This window comes from Bos mutus, chromosome 12 (genome assembly GCF_027580195.1).
Source record: "Bos mutus isolate GX-2022 chromosome 12, NWIPB_WYAK_1.1, whole genome shotgun sequence".
NCBI lineage: Eukaryota > Metazoa > Chordata > Mammalia > Artiodactyla > Bovidae > Bos > Bos mutus.
The window spans coordinates 44,526,188-44,547,848 of record NC_091628.1 but is presented as its reverse complement, the minus strand read 5'-3'; the positions used below and the strand labels follow the sequence as shown (position 1 = coordinate 44,547,848).

The following is a 21,661-nucleotide window of genomic DNA, read 5'->3' as shown; positions in this document are numbered from 1 at the left end:
GGGATTCTCCAGGCAAGAATACTGCAGTTGGTTGCTATTCCCTCCTCCAGGAGATCTTCCCAGTCTAGCAATCGAACCCACATCTACTGTGGTTCCTACAGTGCAGGCAGATTCTGTATCACTGAGCCGCCGGAGGAGTCCCCACCTTATCTTACCTGGTGGTAACTCATGTTTTTGTCCTGAGTTTATCCTTGCTAAAGCAAATATATACAATCATGATGTTCATCAATTGGTTATTTTCATTTGTTTCTCATTTTATTGAAATAAAACGATTATTTTATGTCATCTTTTTGTTTATAGAATACAAATACCCTTAAGTGGCAATAGATTTAGATCCAATTTTTTTTTTTCTCAGATTCCTTCACTTAGACCCATAGTCATAAAAATGCTAAATATTATTTATATTATTTTATATTTCTTGATACATACAATTATACATTGAAAGTATATCATGCATATTTTCTTTCCAAACACATTTTTCCCCTCTGTAACTACCATTCATTCAATCACTTTAGTTTTCTAAATCCATTTTAACTCACAATTCAGATTAGTGTTAAGTGTACATCCTTTCACTTTTTTGACATTTTCTTCTATGAGTAATATGTATACATTTTAAACATATACTGACATAACATAAGCACATATATATTAATACAGAAGGTTATTGGTCATTAATTACCTTCTAGAAATGAAATATACATGACACAAAATTATCATCTTACTTTTTTCCAGCTTAATAATATATCATGGACAATTTTTTGCTGTTAGCTGGTATATTTTGAAAAATTTTTTTTTTACTAATTATTTTTAATGATTGCATAATATCCCATTGAGTGGATGTACCACATATTTTCAGTCTTTCCTCTGTAGATAGATTTAATGGGGCATGAAACAATAGACCAGTTGAAAATTTAGAAAGAAGTATGTCAAAGCTGTATATTTTCACACTGCTTATTTAACTTATATGCAGAATGTATCATGCGAAATGCCCGGCAGGAGTTAAGAATGCTGGGAGAAACATCAACAACCTCAAATATGCAGATAATACCACTTTAATGACAGAAAATGAGGAGAAACTAAAGAGCATCTTGATGAGGGCGAAAGAGTGAAAAACCTGGCTTAACCCACAACAAAATCATCACATCTGGTCCCATCACTTCATGGCAAATAGATGGGAAAATATAGAAACAGTGGCAGATTTTATTATCTTGGGCTCCAAAATGACTGTGGACAGGGTCTACAGCCATGAAATTAAAAGACCTTTGCTCTTTGGAAGAAAAACCATGATAAACATAGACAGTATATTAAAAAGTAGAGGCACAACTTTCCTTATAAAGGTCTGTATAGTCAAAGATGTGGCTTTTCCAGTAGTCATGTATGAATATGAGAGAAGGCTGAGCACCAAAGAACTGATGTTTTAGAACTGTGGTTCTGGAGAAGAATCTTGAGAGTCTCTTGGGCAGCAAGGACATCAAATCAGTGAATCCTAAAGGAAATCAACCCTGAATATTCATTGGAAAGACTGGTGCTGAAGCTGAAGCTCCAATACTTTGGCTACCTGATGTGAAGAGCCAACTCACTGGAAGAAAACCCTGATGCTGGGAAAGATTGAAGTCAAGAGGAGATGGGAGCAGCAGAGGATGAGATGGTTGGATGGCACCATTGATTCAATCAATGTGAGTTTGAGCCAACTCCAGGAAACAGTGAGAGAGAGGAAAGCCTGGCATGTTATAGTTAATGAGGTCACAAAGAGTAGGACGTGGCTTAGCAACTAAACAACAAAATAGAAATAGTATTGCAATAAATACATTTTATTTATATCCTTAGATGTTTTTTTTTTTTTTTTTTCCTGATAGATTCCCAGGTGCAAGATGCTAGAAAGAATAAGTATGTGCACCTTATTTCTAAATGACCTTGACAGATTGCTTTACAGGTGCTACAACAATTTTATCTATCAATCAACAATGTGTAAAGCACTTTATCCTGATTCTCCAACAACAGGACATTTTACTCTTTAAAAGTTTTCCAGGTCAGGAATTTTTCTAAGATCTTCCAAGATGTGTGTCTTTTTCTCATCAATTCCTTCTAGCATGAGATGAGTCCTTTCAACCTGCAGACTCAACTCTTTCTTCAGCTCCAGGGTATGTTCTACTATTTGCAGAGTATTTGTTTCTCTGTCATCCATTTCCTTGTCTCCTGATTGAATTGCTATTATATACAATGCTAAGCATTTGGGTTTATTACTTACCTTTTCAAAGGTCAGTTTTCATTTTTTTTTTCCTGACATTACTTTTACTACTTTTTTCCTCCAGCCATCTAATTTAAGTATTACTAGTGACTCTGTGAAAGAAGAATTTTTTTTTTATGGGGGAAACAAATAAGCAATTTATGCATTTTATTTTACTTTTTAAATTTTTTTAAATATAAATTGATTTATTTTAATTGGAGGTTAAGATGGATTTTTTTTTTTTTTGAGGTCCAGAGAACCTTCTTAGTTTTCAGTTCAGTTCAGTTCAGTCACTCAGTCGTGTCCTACTCTTTGCGACCCCATGAATCACAGCACGCCAGGCCTCCCTGTCCACCACCAACTCCTGGAGTTCACTCAGACTCACATCCATTGAGTCAGTGATGCCATTCAGCCATCTCATCCTCTGTCATCCCCTTCTCCTCCTGCCCCAATCCCTCCTAGCATAAGAGTCTTTCCCAATGAGTCAACTCTTCGCATGAGGTGGCCAAAGTACTCGAGTCTCAGCTTTAGCATCATTCCTTCCAAAGAAATCCCAGGGCTGATCCCCTATAGAATGGACTGGATGGATCTCCTTGCAGTCCAAGGGACTCCTAAGAATCTTCTCCAACACCACAGTTCAAATGCATCAATTCTTTGGTGCTCAGCCTTCTTCACAGTCCAACTCTCACATCCATACACGACCACAGGAAAAACTATAGCCTTGACTAGATGGACCTTTGTTGGCAAAGTAATGTCTCTGCTTTTGAATATGCTATCTAGGTTGGTCATAACTTTCCTTCCAAGGAGTAAGCATCTTTTAATTTCATGGCTTCAGTCACCATCTGCAGTGATTTTGGAGCCCCCCAAAATAAAGTCTGACACTGTTTCCACTGTTTCCCCATCTATTTCCCATAAAGTTATAGGAACAGATGCCATGATCTTCGTTTTCTGAATGTTGAGCTTTAAGCCAACTTTTTCACTCTCCACTTTCACTTCCATCAAGAGGCTTTTTAGTTCCTCTTCCCTTTCTGCCATAAGGGTGGTGTCATCTGCATATCTGAGGTTATTGATATTTTTCCCTGCAATCTTGATTCCAGCTTGTATTAGACTTCAATATTGAGTGCTTTTTCCTTCATTTGTTGAAGTTCTCCCCGGAAACGGCACAAGAGACTCCATCTTTTATAAAGATCTCTTCTAATTCTTATTCTTCTTGAGCTTTCTAGCTACAGGATTATACCATGTTGGTATGATTTACTTTACCAAAATGTTAAAAAAGCATCAAATTTTATAAAGTTTAATACAATGACTAACTGCATCAGCATTACACATTTTCAAGTGTCATGTTTATTTCAAATCTTGGTTTTCCTTTTTAAGAATAGACATAAATGTTCTTTCATATTTTGTCTTAAGCCTCATCTTTTGTCCAAAAGTACAGGAAAAATCATTTCTAAATTTGAAGTTTATCATTCGTGTATGTTGTGAAATAATTTTATTAAATAACTAATGATCTCAAATAGTATATGTTCTTCTTTGGTTTATTTTTTCATCATATGTATGTGTATTTACCGCATTGTAAACATCATTGCCAAATTTTTTTGGAACCTGAGTTTTATGTATGTCACTGCATATCATTCCACTTTCAGTAATTTCAATCTTTTCATCATTTGAGTTTCAGTTCAGTTCAGTCACTCAGTCGTGTCTGACTTTTTGCGACCCTGTGGACTGAAGCATGCCAGGCCTCCCTGTCCATCACCAACTCCTGGGGTTTACTCAAACTCATGTCCATTGCCAATGTTGCCATCCAACCATCTCATCCTCTGTCGTCCCCTTCTCCTCTTGCGTTTAGTCTTTCCCACATCAAGATCTTTTCAAATGAGTCAGCTCTTCGCATCAGGTGGCCAAAGTATTGGAGTTTCAGCTTCAACATCAGTCCTTCCAATGAACACCCGGGACTGATCTCCTTTAGGATGGACTGGTTGTATCTCCTTGAAGTTCAAAGGACTCTCAAGAGTCTTTCTCCAACACCACAGTTCAAAAGCATCAGTTCTTTGGCACTCAGCTTTCTTTATAGTCCAATTCCCACGTCCATACATGACTTCTGGAAAAACCATAGCTTTAACTAGACAGAACTTTGTTGGCAAAGTAATGTCTCCATACCAGAATAATATACAAATTTAGATTGTTACCAGTGTTCTGCTAATATAAATATATTTGCAATGAGTATTTTCTAAATGTTTCCTTAGGTACATCTATGAGACATTCACTAGGAGATTATACCTTAAAGGGCAATTGCTTGGTTACAGAATATGGGCAATTCCAACTTTACTAGATATTGCTGGCCACATTGCACTATAAACTACTTATACCAAATACATTCTGACCAGCAGCATGTGAGAATGCCTATTGTTCCATCTCACTGCCAGCAATTCTTATTTCCATTCTAGCTTTTGCAAGTTTGATATTTGTAAAATACTATTTCATATGAATCTCAGTTGGGATTTTTCTAATAACCAGTGAGCTTGAGTAATCTTCCTGTGACTTACAACTACTTGGGTAGTTTTATCCTTTGTAAATCCTTTATGCAATTCAATTTACAATATTTTCTGTTATATTTTAGATGTGCACCTTATAACAATTGTTTATTCAATATCACAACCAATATTTTAACATGTTTTATAATGCTGTGTTGTGTTCATCAATATTTTAACATGTTACTCATGAGTAATTTTATAATAATCCTTAGTTATTCATACTTACAGCTTCAAGTCCTCCAAATAGTGTTAGGACCAGTCCTATTTCAGATAATTTGCCTTTTAATTTCCAGGTTTACCACCAGCATGATACTTACTTTATTTTTAAACTTCACTTACTTATTGAAAATAATGTTTATTTTATTATCAATTATACACATTTCAGTGGGGATTTCTTTTCTTTTTAAAAAATTCTCTATATTACCAAGATTAGGAGTATATTACTTGTTGATCTGAATTCATAAGAGTTCAGGATAACCTGCTAGATGACCTAGAAAGCACTTCAGACATGGTCTAAGCCCAGCTGAGCATATATAGTAGCAGGAAAGTTTTCAATCCTTTATGAAGGTAACAGGAAAAAGTGTACTTACTCACCAATCTTAAATTTGGGTATTTGTTTTGGTTTTTGAGATTGGAGAGGACTTGGTCCATGCATATATGCTTCTGTGTATCTTTCTTGGATCAGGGATCTGTATAAGCCAGACTCTTTCTCAGTCATACTCTTATGGTACTTCCCCCAGGAATGGGCCATGCAGAATACCAGATTCTCATTCTATGTTAAAGAAAGTGAGATAACACCATTTTAGTTATCTCTGTCCATGCCTTATTCTTCCCTGGAAATCATGACTACTTAACTTGCTGGTATTGAATGGATTAAACTGCCACTATCATAGAAAATCTTAGTAAGATTTCATTTTAATGTGATATTTTAGACATGTGGAATTGTTTTCCAAATGATAAAAATTGTGACACAAGTCATTATTTGACGTTTTGCTTTCTCAGCTATTATAAAACACATAGAAAAGGTATTTTGATACGCACGACAATTGAAACGTCTAATTCCCAAAGTAACTGAGTAGAACAATAACATGGTAAAAATAATTCTTGATAGTTTGATGTGAGTGAGAATTAAGTTATAAGGACTCAAACAAATACCTAAAGTGTAAGAATTAGAATTTAATTAAAAAGAAAAAAAATAACTACATAGTTAAGTTAGAATAATTTACAACATAGCATGGAAAATTCAGCTTAACCCAAGTTTGAATAAGCACAGGCTACAATAAAGCATGAATTTTGAAGCCCTTGAGTTTAAATCAATGGCTCTATAATATTGATAACCCAAGAAAATTCTCAGTCCTAGTTTGTTGATGCTTGTCTGATGGCTCAGACATAAAAGAATCTGCACACTATTTATATTATTGTGAAGTCGCTCAGTCCTGTCTGACTGTGTGACCCCATGGACTGTAGCCCACCAGGATCCTCCATCCATGGAATTTCTAGGCAAGGGTACTGAAGTGGGTTGCCATTTCCTTCTCCAGGGGATCTTCCCAACCCAGGGATTGAACCTGGGTCTTCTGCATTGCAGGCAGACGCTTTACCGTTTTAGCCACCAGGGAATCACACATTTATGTTATATAATACCACTTAAAGCATAGCTTCTGGCATTTTTTTTTTCAGATCAGAAGTATATAAAATAATTTTACATTTGAAAAAATAATTTACAAGTTTAAATATTTATTGATGATTCAGGGCTAAGTTTGCTGTCAGTTCTTGAGTTCTTAGAAGATGTCAGAAGCTATGCTTTAAGTGGTATTTATATTATATAATACCACTTAAAGTGGTATTTGTATTATATAATACTGCTTACAGCAGGTATTTATATTATATAATACCACTTAAATCAGATATTTATATTATATAATACCACTTAAAGCAGGTATTTATTATATATAATACCACTTTGATGCTAAAGCTGAAACTCCAGTACTTTGGCCACCTTATGAGAAGAGTTGACTAATTGGAAAAGACTCTGATGCTGGGAGGGATTGGGGGCAGGAGGAGAAGGGGACGACAGAGGATGAGATGGCTGGATGGTATCACTGACTCGATGGACGTGAGTCTCAGTGAACTCCGGAGTTGGTGATGGACAGGGAGGCCTGGCGTGCTGCGATTCACAGGGTCACAAAGAGTTGGACACGACTGAGCGGCTGAACTGAATTGAACTGAAAGCAGATATTTATCTTATATAATACCACTTAAAGCAGGTATTTATTATATATAATACCACTTAAAACAGGTATTTATTATATATAATACCACTTAAAGCATAGCTTCTGGCATCTACTAAGAACTCAATAACTGACAATAAACTTAGCCCTGAATCATCAATTAATATTTAAGATTGTAAATTATTTTTTCAAATGTAAAATTATTTTATATACTTCTGATCTAAAAAAAAAAAAAACAGTTTGAACATCTGGAAATTCATGTTTCATGTACTGTGGAAGCCTGGCTTGGAGAATTTTGAACTTTATTTTACTAGCATGTGAGATGAGTACAATTGTGTGGTAGTTTGAGCATTTTTTGTCATTGCCTTTCTTTGGGATTGGAACTAAAACTGACCTTTTCCAATCCTCTGGCCACTGTTGAGTTTTCCAAATTTGCTGACATATTGAGTGCAGCACTTTCACAGCATCATCTTTTCGGATTTGAAATAGCTCAACTGGAATTCCATCACCTCCACTAGCTTTGTTCATAGTGATGCTTCCTAAGGCACACGACTTCACATTCCAGGATGTCTGGCTCTAAGTGAGTGATCATACCATGATGATTATCTGGGTCATGAAGATCTTTTCTGTATAGTTCTTCTGTGTATTCTTGCCACCTCTTCTTTATATTTTCTGCTTCTGTTAGGTCCATACCATTTCTGTCTTTTATTGTGCCCATCTTTGCATTAAACATTCCCTTAGTATCTCTTATTTTCTTGAAGAGATCTCTAGTCTTTCCCACTCTATTGTTTTCCTCTACTTCTTTGCCTTGATCATTGAGTAAGGCTTTCTATCTCTCTTTGCTATTCTTTGGAACTCTGAATTCAGAGGGGTATATATTTCCTTTTCCCCTTGGCCTTTCACCTCTCTGCTTTTCAGCCCTCCTCAGACAACCATTTTGCCTTTTTTCATTTCTTTTTCTTGGGGATGGTGTTGATCACTGCCTCCTATACAATGTCACGAACCTCTGTCCATAGTTCTTCAGGCACTCTCTCTACCAGATCCAGGCCCTTAAATCTATTTTTCACTTCCACTGTATAATCATAAGCAATTTGATTTAGGTCATATCTGAATAGTTTAGTGGTTTTCCCTACTTTCTTCAACTGAAGTCTGAATTTGGCAATAAGGAGTTCATGATTCGAGGCAAAGTCAGCTCCTGGTCTTGTTTTTGTTGACTCTATAGAGCTTTTCCATCCTTGGCTGCAAAGAAGATAAGCAATCTGATTTCAGTATTGACCATCTGGTGATGTCCATGTGTAGAGTCTTTTCTTGTGTTGTTGGAAGAGGGTGTTTGCTACAACTAGGGTGTTCTTTTGGTAAAACTCTATTAACCTTTGCCCTGCTTCATTCCATACTCCAAGGCCAAGTTTGCCTTGGATAACCACAATCTGTGGAAAATTCTTAAAGAGATATAAATATCAAGCCACCTGACCTGACTCTTGAGAAATCTGCATGCAGGTCAGGAAGCAACAGTTAGAACTGAACATGGAAAAACAGACTGGTTCCAAAGAGGCAAAGGAGTAAGTCAAGGCTGTATATTGTCACCCTGCTTATTTAACTTATATGCAAAGTACATCATGAGAAACACTGGGCTGGATGAAGCACAAACTGGAATTAAGATTGCTGACAGAAATATCAATAATCCCAGATATGCAGATGACACCATCCTTATGACAGAAAGTGAAGAAGAATTGAAGTGCCTCTCGATAAAAGTGAAAGAGGAGAGTGAAAAATTTGGCTTAAAGTCAACATTCAGAAAACTAAGATCATGGCATCTGGTCTGATCACTTCAAGGCAAATAGACATGGAAACAGTGGCAACAGTAGCAGACTTTATTTTGGGTGGGGTGGGGGGGGGCTCCAAAATTACTACAGATGGTGATTGCAGCCATGAAATTAAAAAATGCTTCCTCCTTGGAAGAAAAATTATTACCAAACTAGACAGCATATTAAAAAGCAGAGGCATTACTTTCCCAACAAAGGTCCATCTAGTCAAAGCTATTGTTATTACATTAGTCATGTATGGATGTGAAAATTGGACTATAAAGAAATCTGAGTGCCAAAGAATTGATGCTTTTGGACTGTGGTGTTGGAGAAGACTCTTGAGAGTCCCTTGGACTGCAAGGAGATCCAACCAGTCCATCCTAAAGGAAATCAGTCCTGAATATTCATTGGAAGGACTGATGCTGAAATGCCGATACTTTGGCCACCTGATGTGAAGACCTGACTCATTAGAAAAGACCCTGATGCTGGGAAAGATTGAAGGCAGGAGGAGAAGGGGATGGTTGGATGGAAACACTGACTCAATGGACATAAGCTTGAGTAAACTCCGGGAATTGCTGATGGACAGTGATGCCTGGCGTGCTGCAGTTCACGGGGTCACAAAGAGTCAGACAGGACTGAATGACTGAATTGAAATGAGCTGATCTGAAAAAATATGAAACTGTGATTTAATGCAATACATTTTTATCAGCTTAAAATAAATAGATTTTATTCTTCCTCTCATTTCTGGTACTGTCAATCCTAAAGGAAATTAACCTTGAATATTCATTGGAACAACTGATGCTGAAGCTGAAACTCCAATATTTTGATCACCTGATGTGAATAGGTGACTCATTGAAAAAGACCCTGCTGCTGGGAAAGGCTGAGGGCATGAGGAGAAGGAGGAAACCGAGGTTAAGATGGTTGGATGTCATCATTGACTCGGACATGAATATGAGCAAACTCTGGGAAAATGTGACAGACAAGGAATCTTGGTGTGCTGCAGTCCATGGGGTCATAGGAAGTTGGACACGACTGAGTGACTGAACAACAACAAGTCTAAGGGAGTAAAATGTAAACAGTATAATGAAGATGTCCATACCTACAATCATTCTCATGATATTAAAGCATAACAGATATGTGAACAAATGATGATAGTTTTAATTGTTACTAACAATTGTTGGCAGATTATCATAAATGAATATATTTTAGAGAGTCTAACAGTTAAAATAATCAAATATTTCTATTTCATATTATCTTCAGTATATTGTACATGAAAAAGAAAAATCCTAGGGAAGTCCCATCTGTAGTAAAGGAAGAATAAAACAAAACTGTTTACTATGTATGCTTAATACAAAATGCTTACAAATATTGGTTTCAGCTCCATTTACTGCATGTACTAATTAGTTTTTATGTTTGTCTTACAGAAATACAGAACTTTTCCTGTTACATTAATATAAAACTTTTATTTCATGTGTTCATAAAAACTATTGAAAAACCACTTTTTCCTGTATTATCCACCTTATTAAGTTTATTTTATGCATTATGGTACACCCCTGAATAGAACTTAATAATTTACAGAATTTATCAAACCACCCAGGCTTCAGAAAATTAAAACATTTTTGCCTGAGTTTTAATGGGAAATAATATGAACTTTTGGAAATGTATCTAGAGAATGCAACCTGTAATAAAAAAGTAAATAACTGTATACATGAAATTGTGCTTAGAAAAAGGAGTATTGACTTTAGCTTCCAAATGTAAGCATCTACTTTTCTTCACCTTTTCTTAATTTAGGTAAATCTTAAACTTTCAATTAAAAATGATTATTATTCTAGTATCAACAACTCATTCTAACTAATAGCTTTTGACAAATAGCTATCCAGTTATGACTATTGAGTCATCTGTACAATTAAAGTTTTAACTTATTTAAGTTTTTGAAATCAACATTGAATATATTTTATAGGTATTCAAAATCCTCTGACTCTCACTTGAATAAGATTCCTCTAATGCAAAATCCAGCCTTTATTTTTATCATATTTCACACTAACAGTGGTGGGGACATGAAAGACATACAGAATGTCACATAGAGAGAAGTTACAAGTACTTTAAAAAAAAATTTCAAACACGTAAACTGCAATAAGTAACATACCTGAGTAATGCACTCTTTAGTTAATGTGTATTTTCTTAAATAATAAGCACTAATTTTGGCAAATGGGCTCTCCTAGTTGATGACTCATTTTGTAATAGAACCATAAATTGAACTGTAGACTTTAGAACCATAATAAGGACTAACTTCTCTTCATCAGAGTCATAAATATTTAACATATTTTATTGCTGGCTTTGCAAATGAATGTTGATTGGTAATTACACAAGAATACAAGTAGAAAAGAATAAAGAGTAACACTGATACATGTTTTTAGCTGAAAAGAATAAAATATATATTTTAAAAATGGTGTTGGATGCCAAAATATTAAACTGAACCAACTATATCTTAACGGAGCACCTGAGACTCTCTCGCTTTCTTTTTTTTGAAGTACAGAAGCTTCATGAAATCTTTTAATTAAAAAAAAAATTGAACATTCTAGAACACACTGACATTTTAAAAAGACACAGAAAACTACAGAATGAGAAAAAAAGAAATAAAAAAAGAAAAGAAGCAAACAGGAGGAAGAAAGTATACTTAAGGATTAGACAAAACCTTGAAGGAATGCAGTTATTGCAGGATTAATGTATGAGTATAAAGGATATCAAATTTCTTTGATAATGTTAGAGTAAGAAAAACTGAGTTGTTCATAACAATGTACTAAAGAGAGAAATAATTAGGAAAAATTGTCAGTAGGTTACAGATTAATAACATACATCATTTAAAAAATAAGTTGCATGTCATCTTATCTTAACAATATGAAATATTGTTACATCAAAGTTAAAATATGATGTGTAAATTAGATACATAGATATATAAATTAGTAGCATGTTATATATAAAGTTTTAAACTATTCTAGCATACATCAGGTAATGGAATTTTCAGATAAAATATATTTTTATTTTATTTGGCAGCACTGCATGGCTTGTTGTTGTTGAATTTAGTTGTCCACCAGGGATTGAATCCAGGCTCTGACAGTGAATGCACCAAGTCCTAACCACTGGACTTCCAGGGAATTCTTATATTTTTAAAAAATATTTAAATTAAAAATATATACCTATATGCTTTTTCATTAATTTTAAAAAAGTTTATTACTATCCATTAATGATAGCAGGAAGCTTTGACTGAGACTTCAGAATGTTTCTATTCCAAGGTAGTCTATTTTAAAAACCACTTATATAAATTAAAATCCTGCAAAAGTAAATGTTGTTAATTCTGGTTTTGTTGCAAGAAAGGGGATCTCTTCCAAGGCCCAAAGTGTGTTCTTGTTTAATATTCAGAAATGAATTGTCCAAGGAGACATATACTGACAAAGCAAGAGACAGTTTTGGAAAAGGTCACACGTGTGGAGAGCCGTAGGGTTAGGGAACCCAGGAGAACTGCTCTGCCATGTGGGTCCCAGTGTCAGGTTTTATGGTGACAGGATTAGTTTCCTGGTTGTCTTTCACCAATCACTGTAATTCAGAGTCCTTCCTCTTGGTGCATGCATTGCTCAGTCATGACGGATGCCAGCGAAAAGTATTCTGAAAGGTGGTAGGACAAAAGGTGTCGCCTTTTGACCTTTCCCAAACTCTTCTGGTTAGTGATGTCTTATTTGTTCCATGCTCCTCATCAGGACCTCCTGTTGTAAAAATAACTCAGGCAGATGGTTACTATGGTGCCTGGCTAGGATGAGTGGTTTCCATCAGTGTGCTTCCCATAACAGTTTTTTCACTGCTTGAGCTTCTCAGAAGGCTCAGTGGTAAAGAATTCACCTACCAATGCAGAAGCTGCAAGAAGCACAAGCACAGGTTTGATCTCTGGGTCAGAAAGATCCCCTGGAAGAGGAAATGGCAACCCACTCCAGTGTTCTTGCCTGGAAAATCCCATGGACAGAGGAGCTTGGTAGGCTACAGTCCATGGGGTTGTAAAGAGTCGACAAGACTGAGCTTGCACACATGCAAATCTAAGCATAGCCAACATTCTTAAAAAACAAATTAACAGCATCAACTTATATGTTTTGGAAAAAATACCAATCATTCATATAAAATTCTTAATATTATTCTTTCCTATACTTTTACAAATTATGCTTAATCAGATTTTATCCAGAATAGAATTTGACTGTATGTCTATTGGGCCTAGTGTAAGACTAAGAAACATCTGCCAGGCAAGACTAAAAAGAATATTACCTTCTTGTAGAATAAACTGAAAATTTTAAATATTGTGTTCTTACATATGGTCCTTATCATATTACACTTCTGTTTTCTTACTTTCATATTCTAGCCCTCACTACTATTTGCAACACATATGTACATATAAACACAAACCTATACTTTTACTTCCACTAAAACATAGTTTTCATTTGCAAATCATAGAGAGTCACACAACTATTAGATTTAAACTGAATCTTACCCACCCTTGAGTCAAGATCAATCCCTGTTTTATTAAGATGAGTAGGCACTATGTTCTCTGATTTGCAGAGGCGTAGCTGATACTAACTGGAGAAAGATAATAATATCAAGAGCCTCCTAAATCAGAGACAATGGGAAACTCTTAGAGAAGTCAAAGAAAAATAAGCTATTACTTTAAAAGAGCTACAATAAAGAGCGCTAGCACACCTTTCCATATTGTCCTGTAAAATACATCTTTTGTATTATATTTGAAACTTGTACCAACTATACTGAAATGCAAAATGCATGTGAATATTGATGACAGTGTAGTTTTTTGGTGTTAAACTGATTATAAAACAAGGGAAGATTAAATTTAGGTTAAATAAAAATGTATTATAAATCTTTGCTGTTTACTTCTCTTGATTAACCTCCTCAGTTCAGTCGCTCAGTCATGTCTGACTGTTTGTGACCCTATGATGCAGCACACAGGGTTTTCCTGTCCCTCACCATCTTATAGAGTTTGTCCAAGTTCATGTCCATCACATTGATGATGACACCCAACCAGCTCATCCTCTGTCATCCCCTTCTTCCCCTACCCTCAAACTTACCCAGCATCAGGGTCTTTTCCAGATTCAGTTCAGTTCAGTTCAGTCACTCAGTCATGTCCAAATCTTTGTGATCCCATAAACCATAGCACACCAGGCCTCCCTGTCCACCACCAACTCCCAGATTCCATCAAGACCCATGTCCATTGAGTTGGTGATGACATCCAACCATCACATTCTCTGTCATCCCTTTCTCCTCCTGCCCCCAATCACTCCCAGCATCAGGGTCTTTTCCAGTGAGTCAACTCTTAGTATGAGGTGGCCAAACTATTGTAGTTTCAGCTTCAACACCAGTCCTTCCAATGAATACCCAGGACTGATCTCTTTTAGGGTGGACTAGTTGTATCTCCTTGCAGTCCAAGGGACTCTCAAGAGTCTTCTCCAACACCACAGTTCAAAAGCATCAATTCTTTGGTGTCCAGCTTTCTTTATAGTCCAACTCTCACATCCATACATGACTACTGGAAAAAACATAGCCTTGACTAGATGGACCTTTGTTGACAAAGTAATGTCTCAGCTTTTTAATATACTATCAAGGTTGGTCATAACGTTCCTTCCAAGGAGGAAGCATTTTTTAATTTCATGGCTGCAATCACCATTTGCAGTGATTTTGGAGCCCAGAAAAAACAAACACTGTTTCCACTGTTTCCCCATCTATTTGCCATGAAGTGATGGGACCTGATGCTATGATCTTAGTTTTCTGAATGTTGAGCATTAAGCCAACTTTTTCACTCTCCTCTTTCACTTTCATCAAGAGGCTTTTTAGTTCCTCTTCGCTTTATGCCATAGGGATGGTATCATCTGCATATCTGAAGTTATTGATATTTCTCCCAGCAATCTTGATTCGAACTTGTGCTTTCTCCAACCCAGCATTTCTCATGATGTACTCTGCATATACTTAAATAAGCAGGGTGACAATATACAGTCTTAATGTACTCCTTTTCCTATTTAGAACCAGTCTATTGTTCCCTGTCCAGTTATAACTGTTGCTTCCTGACCTGCATATAGGCTTCTCAAGAGGCAGGTCAGGTGGTCTGGTATTCCCATCTCTTTCAAAATTTTCCACAGTTTATTGTGATCCAGACAGTCAAAGGCTTTCGCATAGTTGATAAAGCAGAAACAGATGTTTTTCTGGAAATCTCTTGCTTTTTTGTTGATCCAATCAATGTCAGCAATTTGATCTCAGGTTCCTCTGCCTTTTCTAAAGCCAGTTTGAACATCTAGAAGTTCACGGTTCATGTATTCCTGAAGCCTGGCTTGGAGAATTTTGAGCATTACTTTACTAGTGTGTGAGATGAGTGCAATTGGGTGGTAGTTTGAGCATTCTTTGGCATTGCCTTTCTTTGGGATTGGCATGAAAACTGACCTTTCCCAGTCCTGTGGCCACTGCTGAGTTTTCCAAATTTGCTGGCATCTTGAGTGCAGCACTTTCACAGCATCATCTTTCAGGATTTGAAATAGCTCAACTGGAATTCCATCACCTCCACTAGCTTTGTTCGTAGTGATGCTTAGTGATGCTTCCTAAGGCTCACTTGAGTTCACATTCCAGGATGTCTGGCTCTAGTTGAGTGTGAGTGATCACACCATTGTGATTATCTGGGTCATGAAGATCTTTTTTGTACAGTTCTTTTGTGCATTCTTGCCACCTCTTCTTAATATCTTCTGCTTCTCTTAGGTCCATACGATTTCTGTCCTTTATTGAGCCCATATTTGCATGAAATGTTCCCTTGGTATCTGTAATTTTCTTGTAGAGATCTCTAGTCTTTCCCATTCTACTGTTTTCCTCTTTTTCTTTGCCTTGATCACTGAGGAAGGCTTTCTTATCCCCGCTTGCTATTCTTTGGAACTCTGCATTCAAATGGGTATATCTTTCCTTTTGTCCTTTGCTTTTTGCTTCTCTTCTTTTCACAACTATTTGTAAGGCCTCCTCAGACAGCCATTTTGCATTTCTTTTTCTTGGGGATGGTCTTGATTTTTGTCTCTTGTACAATGTCATGAACCTCCGTCCATATTTAATCAGGCACTCTATCAGATCTAGTCCCTTAAATCAATTTCTCACTTTACTGTATAGTCTTAAGGAATTTGATTTAGTTCTAACCTCCTACATTTGTTCAATTCATTTTCTTTATAAACTCTTCTGGACAATACTCCATGTTTTCTGTCTTCACTGAAATTAGAGCTTTATAATCGATATAACCTCTTTCTAGGTCTATATGAGTTTTCCTATCATGTAAGTGAATATAGTTTATAATTATCATTGGGAAATTTGTATTTTTAGTGTGTATAATATGCCAGAGAAACCATATGTAATTCAGTCATATTAAATTCTTTTGTTTAAAAATCCAAGCAAAACACTTGACTATGTGTATATATGTACTAGCACACAGACACACAAGAGAGGCAGAAACAGCACTGATTTAAAAGTCAGAAGAACAAAGTTCTGTTTTTCTGTACCGCTGCATCTCTTCATGCCATGGTAGATGGAGAACCATATGATTTGATTTCCCTGGAATTTATTTCTCTCAAATATTACAGAGGAAGGAGGAGTTGGTTTCTAATGTTTATGTGGTTTAGTTTAGTTTCCCAGATCATGTGGATTATTTTTAGCAGACTTCAAACTCAAAACTTACGCATAATTACAGTGTTTTGTATTGAGACAGATACTATCAGTGATCAATACATTTTTAGAAAAGTTCAGTTTACTTCCTCTGATGTATTGAACTGGAAAAACAAAGGACGATGCAGTACACCTTTCACCTGTTTAAAAATGCACAAGGATGTAGAAAGACTATTTGTAATGAAAAATGCAGTGGATCAAATTCCATTAAAGTTTTAGTTTGACTTTTATCTAAGGTGACAATGAGCTGACCTTATGAGCTCATCGCTGGGGAGCTAGGCTATGAGACAACTTCAAGATCATCACTTTCAAGTAAGATCTATGGCTAACACTGTTTCCTGATGAAGAATGAGCAACTGTGAACTTTTTGGGCATATGTTTCCTTGTATCACAGTAAGATACATAATGTGAAAGAAGTCGTATAGATACAATTTATGCATGTGTTAATCATGATCGGCCTTTTTTATTCTTTAACCTTGAGCTATAACTAAGATACTTCAAGCATAATTTTGCTGGAAAATAGGCTTATATATTATCATTTTAAAGTGAGGTTTTATTCTCTGGCATCATTTAAGCTACCTCTGAAATAGTGTTTTCTTCCCCAATTATAACACAGATAAAAATATATTTTTAAACTTATGTTTATTTAGTATTTGAATATTCTGTTGCTTAAGGCTTGTGCCATACATTGTCAGAATTGACTGTGTTTGTGTGACATTTGGATGGATCAGTAATAAATCTCCTGTACCCAAATATGCCCCTTTTATCTGCTTGCTGAATCTTTCACTCTACCATTATTTGTGTTTCGCTCTACCATTAGGAGGGCTTCCCTGGTAGATTGGATGGTAAAGAATATGCCTGCAATGAAGGAGACCTGGGTTTCATCCCTGGATTGGGAAGATCCCCTGGAGGAAGGAATGTCAACCCACTCCAGTATTCTTGCATGGAGAATCCCCATGGACAGAGGAGTCTGGTGGGCTACAGTCCATGGTGTCACAAAGAACTGGACATAACTGATCAACTAAGCACAGCTACCATTAGGGAGAAATGTTAAAGTATGTTACTGGAAGAGATGGCACCCTGCCTAAAAGTCAAGTTTTCTAATACACATGTATCCATATTAAAACCGGGGAAGCAATGATTTGCTTTTTAAAGTCTATAACCAATAGTCTTATGTTGTTTCTCTTTCACTCCCTTTCACCTCTATCTGTCTTTATTTCTATTCCCTCTTCTATATGTCCTTCTCTTCTTTTTCCTTCTTTCTTCTATTTTTTTTATGCTTCTGTGTAGCCACTCTATTCCACTTCACAGGTTAGTATCAAATGCCATCACTTTTAATGCACAAGTAGCAATTTAAAATATTATAATTTCCCCAAAGACCAGTAGGCATACACTTGTAGTTGCACATGTTGGGTTTGATAATCATTTCAAAAGGAAGAACATATACCATGAGGAGTCACAGCATGAGGGTGTTAGAAAAAATCCATCATAAAATTTTGGGCTTATATTAGGTATAGGTAAGGTGAGTTCAAGGAAGCAGGAAATCAAACAAAAACCAATCAGTTTTACTCTGAGTGTTTTCAGGAAGCAGGGGCAATTGATTCCTACTTAGGCTATCTAGATGGAAGCAAGACCAGACAGAAGCAGAATGGTAATTAGTATAGAAGCATCCTCTTGGCTGCCACCCTTCAGGCATGGGGTCCTCCCGGCTTCTGCCCCTGACCTCGGATGTGGGGTAGCTCCTCTCGGCCGCACTTAGCCTCTTGATGAAGGTGAAAGTGGAGAGTGAAAAAGTTGGCTTAAAGCTCAACATTCAAAAAACGAAGATCATGGCATGCGGTCCCACCACTTCATGGGAAATAGATGGGGAAACAGTGGAAACACTGTCAGACTTTATTTTTCTGGGCTCCAAAATCACTACACATGGTGACTGCAGCCATGAAATTAAAAGACGCTTACTCCTTGAAAGGAAAGTTATGACCAACCTAGATAGCATATTCAAAAGCAGAGACAGTACTTTGCCAACAGAGGTTTGTCTAGTCAAGGCTATGGTTTTTCCTGTGGTCATGTATGGATGTGAGAGTTGGACTTTGAAGAAGGCTGAGCGCCGAAGAATTGATGCTTTTGAACTGTGGTGTTGGAGAAGACTCTTGAGAGTCCCTTGGACTGCAAGGAGATCCAACCAGTCCATTCTGAAGGAGATCAGTCCTGGGATTTCTTTGGAAGGAATGATGCTAAAGCTGAAACTCCAGTACTTTGGCCACCTCATGGGAAGAGTTGACTCATTGGAAAAGACTCTGATGCTGGGAGGGATTGGGGGCAGGAGGAGAAGGGTGCGACAGAGGATGAGATGGCTGAATGGCATCACTGACTCGATGGACATGAGTCTGAGTGAACTCCGGGAGTTGGTGATGGACAGGGAGGCTTGGCGTGCTGCAATTCATAGGGTCGCAAAGAGTCGGACACGACTGAGCGACTGATCTGATCTGATCTGATCTGATAGAAGCATCTGCCCCTTCCCTTAGCCAGGATAAAAGTATGTCTGGTCTTTTTGTGGATTAGACATTATTTATGTATTCATATTTATAGACGTTATTCTATTTGATCAGGATTACAGAGTGGTCTTATTTTCTTTGACTCTCTCACGGTCACTGATTAACACTGATGCTAATATTCTGTGAATTTGCTTATTTTTTATTGAATAACACCATAGTCCACCCCGGCTTTCAAGGGGTGTTTTTTACTTTATCTTTACCAAGCTATGAGTCTCAAGCAGTTCCTTTCCTAAGTCTAGTGGTTAAAAGTATATACTCTTGAACCACACTGCTGGGTTTGATTGACTGCTGCATTTGTCATTTGCTAACTATATTACAGAATACCTACTTCATTTAACTATACTTTATCTACTTCCACTGAAAAATGGACCTAGCAATCTCTCCCTTATGGTGTTATGAGGGTTAAATTGGTTAATGCATGTGAAATAGTGAGAACACTGCTTATCACACAGTCGTGTTGTAGAAATGTTAGCTAGTAGTATTTCATCAGCTTTCCTTTCCACAGATAAGTACTGGAACACCCTCCAAAAATGTTCATATCATGATTAAAGCTTTTGCACTATTATCTTCACCTCTTTATACACCCAATTTTAGATATGTTTAAGCTCTAGTAACCCTCTAGAAACACCTGTGTTCTGGCTCCTTCAGGTGTCTTTCATCTCAGATTCACCACTTCCTTGAACTTCACCATCTCCTTAACAGTGGTCACTGCCTTGGCCCAAAGTGGCTTAGAAGTATCTGCAACTGAGGGCAAGTACCATAAACTCCCACCAATCACATTTGGGTCCCATCTTTCCTGTCTAATCACTAACCTTTTCCTTTTACTGATTAGAATGTTAATACATTATATAAAAATTTTACATTATGGCTTTACAGCAGTTTAGGACTGCTCTAAAAGTAAGAAGTAATATTCATCTTACGTTTATGGCAGGATAATTTTGAAAGATTTTCATTTTGCAACAGCTTATGTACTTTTTTCTCAGTTTTCCTTTTTAGGTAGAGAAACTTTGCAATTTTCTACTTTGGTGGCATTAGTAAGGTGAGAAGTAGCTGCAACATTTGGTCAAAACTCTTCCTGACTTTGCTTAAAGCATAAACCAACTGATTTGATTATGCAGATGCTGATGTGGTGGAAAAGAACCACTGACGAAGTTCATTACGTGTAGGAATGGTGTCATGAAGTGAGAGACTGAGGAATATGTGTTAATTCTCTGAACAATGGGAACACACAACAGTATTCTAGGAGAGTGTCCCAAGGAGGTGGTATGCACCATCTATAACAAAGACTGAACTCACACATAACACCAAAGAAGTAGAACTTTTAGACCTAAAACAACTAAAAGAACTTTTAAACCTGGGAAAAGGGCATCTCAGTCATAAACCCTAGAATATAAGGCATTAAAACAGAAGCCCCATGAGGGTAGGCCCTTTACTTTCTTGTTGAGTGAGGATTATATGTTCAAAAGGAAAACAGTTCCCAGCACTACTTCTAACAAATATTTTAGTCAATAAGTTAATGAATGATTGATTATATCTCCAGAACTTTTGTACAGATTGACTGGAATTAGGGGAGAACACTTGTTGACAGGCAGGATGCCTATCCTACTAGGAATCTGGTTCAATAAGACACACACCTCGCCCAGAAATTCATTATTTCATGGCTGTCTTGGAATCAGGTTTAGAAATCTATCCTCCAGAGATGTGTGTGTGTGTATGTTCATCTCCCCAGAACAATAACTACAAAATGATGGTCATATGAAAATCCTCCCTGATTTTAAATTGTATCTTCCCAAACACTGCAACAATAATGGTAGCAGCACTGATACTAGTATAATTTCAACTTTCAGTGCATTTGACTACAGTTGTATCCTTTGCTGTAAGTTATATAGTCATTAACTCTGTCATGAAAATAAAGCCTATTCTTTTTAAAAATTTTAGGTTGTGACAGCCTGACTAATGGCATTTTCCTGATTAGGTCATGCTTTCTTACACCTCTGTGCCTTTGCACATACTGCTGTCTAGGCTTTAATGCCCTCTCACCATCTGTACTTGGCTAACTTCCAACTCACAGTTCATGAGTTTGCTTAGGCATTCTACACCCAAGAAGCTTTTAGAAAATAATTTTCAGTAGAAGAAAGAGGCTGTGAACACACTGATGAGTGACCTAAACTAGATATGAGGAAGAAAAAGGAAGAGAAAAGAGGGATTTGACATAATTATTAAAATGTTTTGTTCATAATTTTGCCTAGACTGATGTATATTTTTAGCATTGTATAGTATATTTAATTCATTTTTAACCACATAATTTAAGTGTGTTCTCTGATATTATATATAGATGCTAATGTTCAGATCTGATTTCTTGAGATCTTCAAATTACAAAAGAAACTCATTTTTAAAGTAATTATTAATAATGTCCTGAAAATGTGACTTCAAGAGGAAATTGTGTATCTATCTATATATATAGTCTAATTATCACGTTGAAAATAAAATCAAAATTATATAATGAAGATTAGCTCCAAAAAGAGCACAAAATTTAGCATCTATGCCAATACTTCATATTTAGTGCTCTTTATCTTCTATTAACACA

At 36.5% G+C, this 21,661-nt stretch overlaps 1 non-coding gene across 1 annotated transcript; it reads right to left on the bottom strand.

Annotated features, from left to right (window-relative positions):
* Positions 1 to 6,302: 6,302 nt before the first annotated feature.
* Positions 6,303 to 6,374, bottom strand: TRNAC-GCA (transfer RNA cysteine (anticodon GCA)). The gene has a single exon. It is a non-coding gene; the product is annotated as a tRNA-Cys (tRNA).
* Positions 6,375 to 21,661: the final 15,287 nt, after the last annotated feature.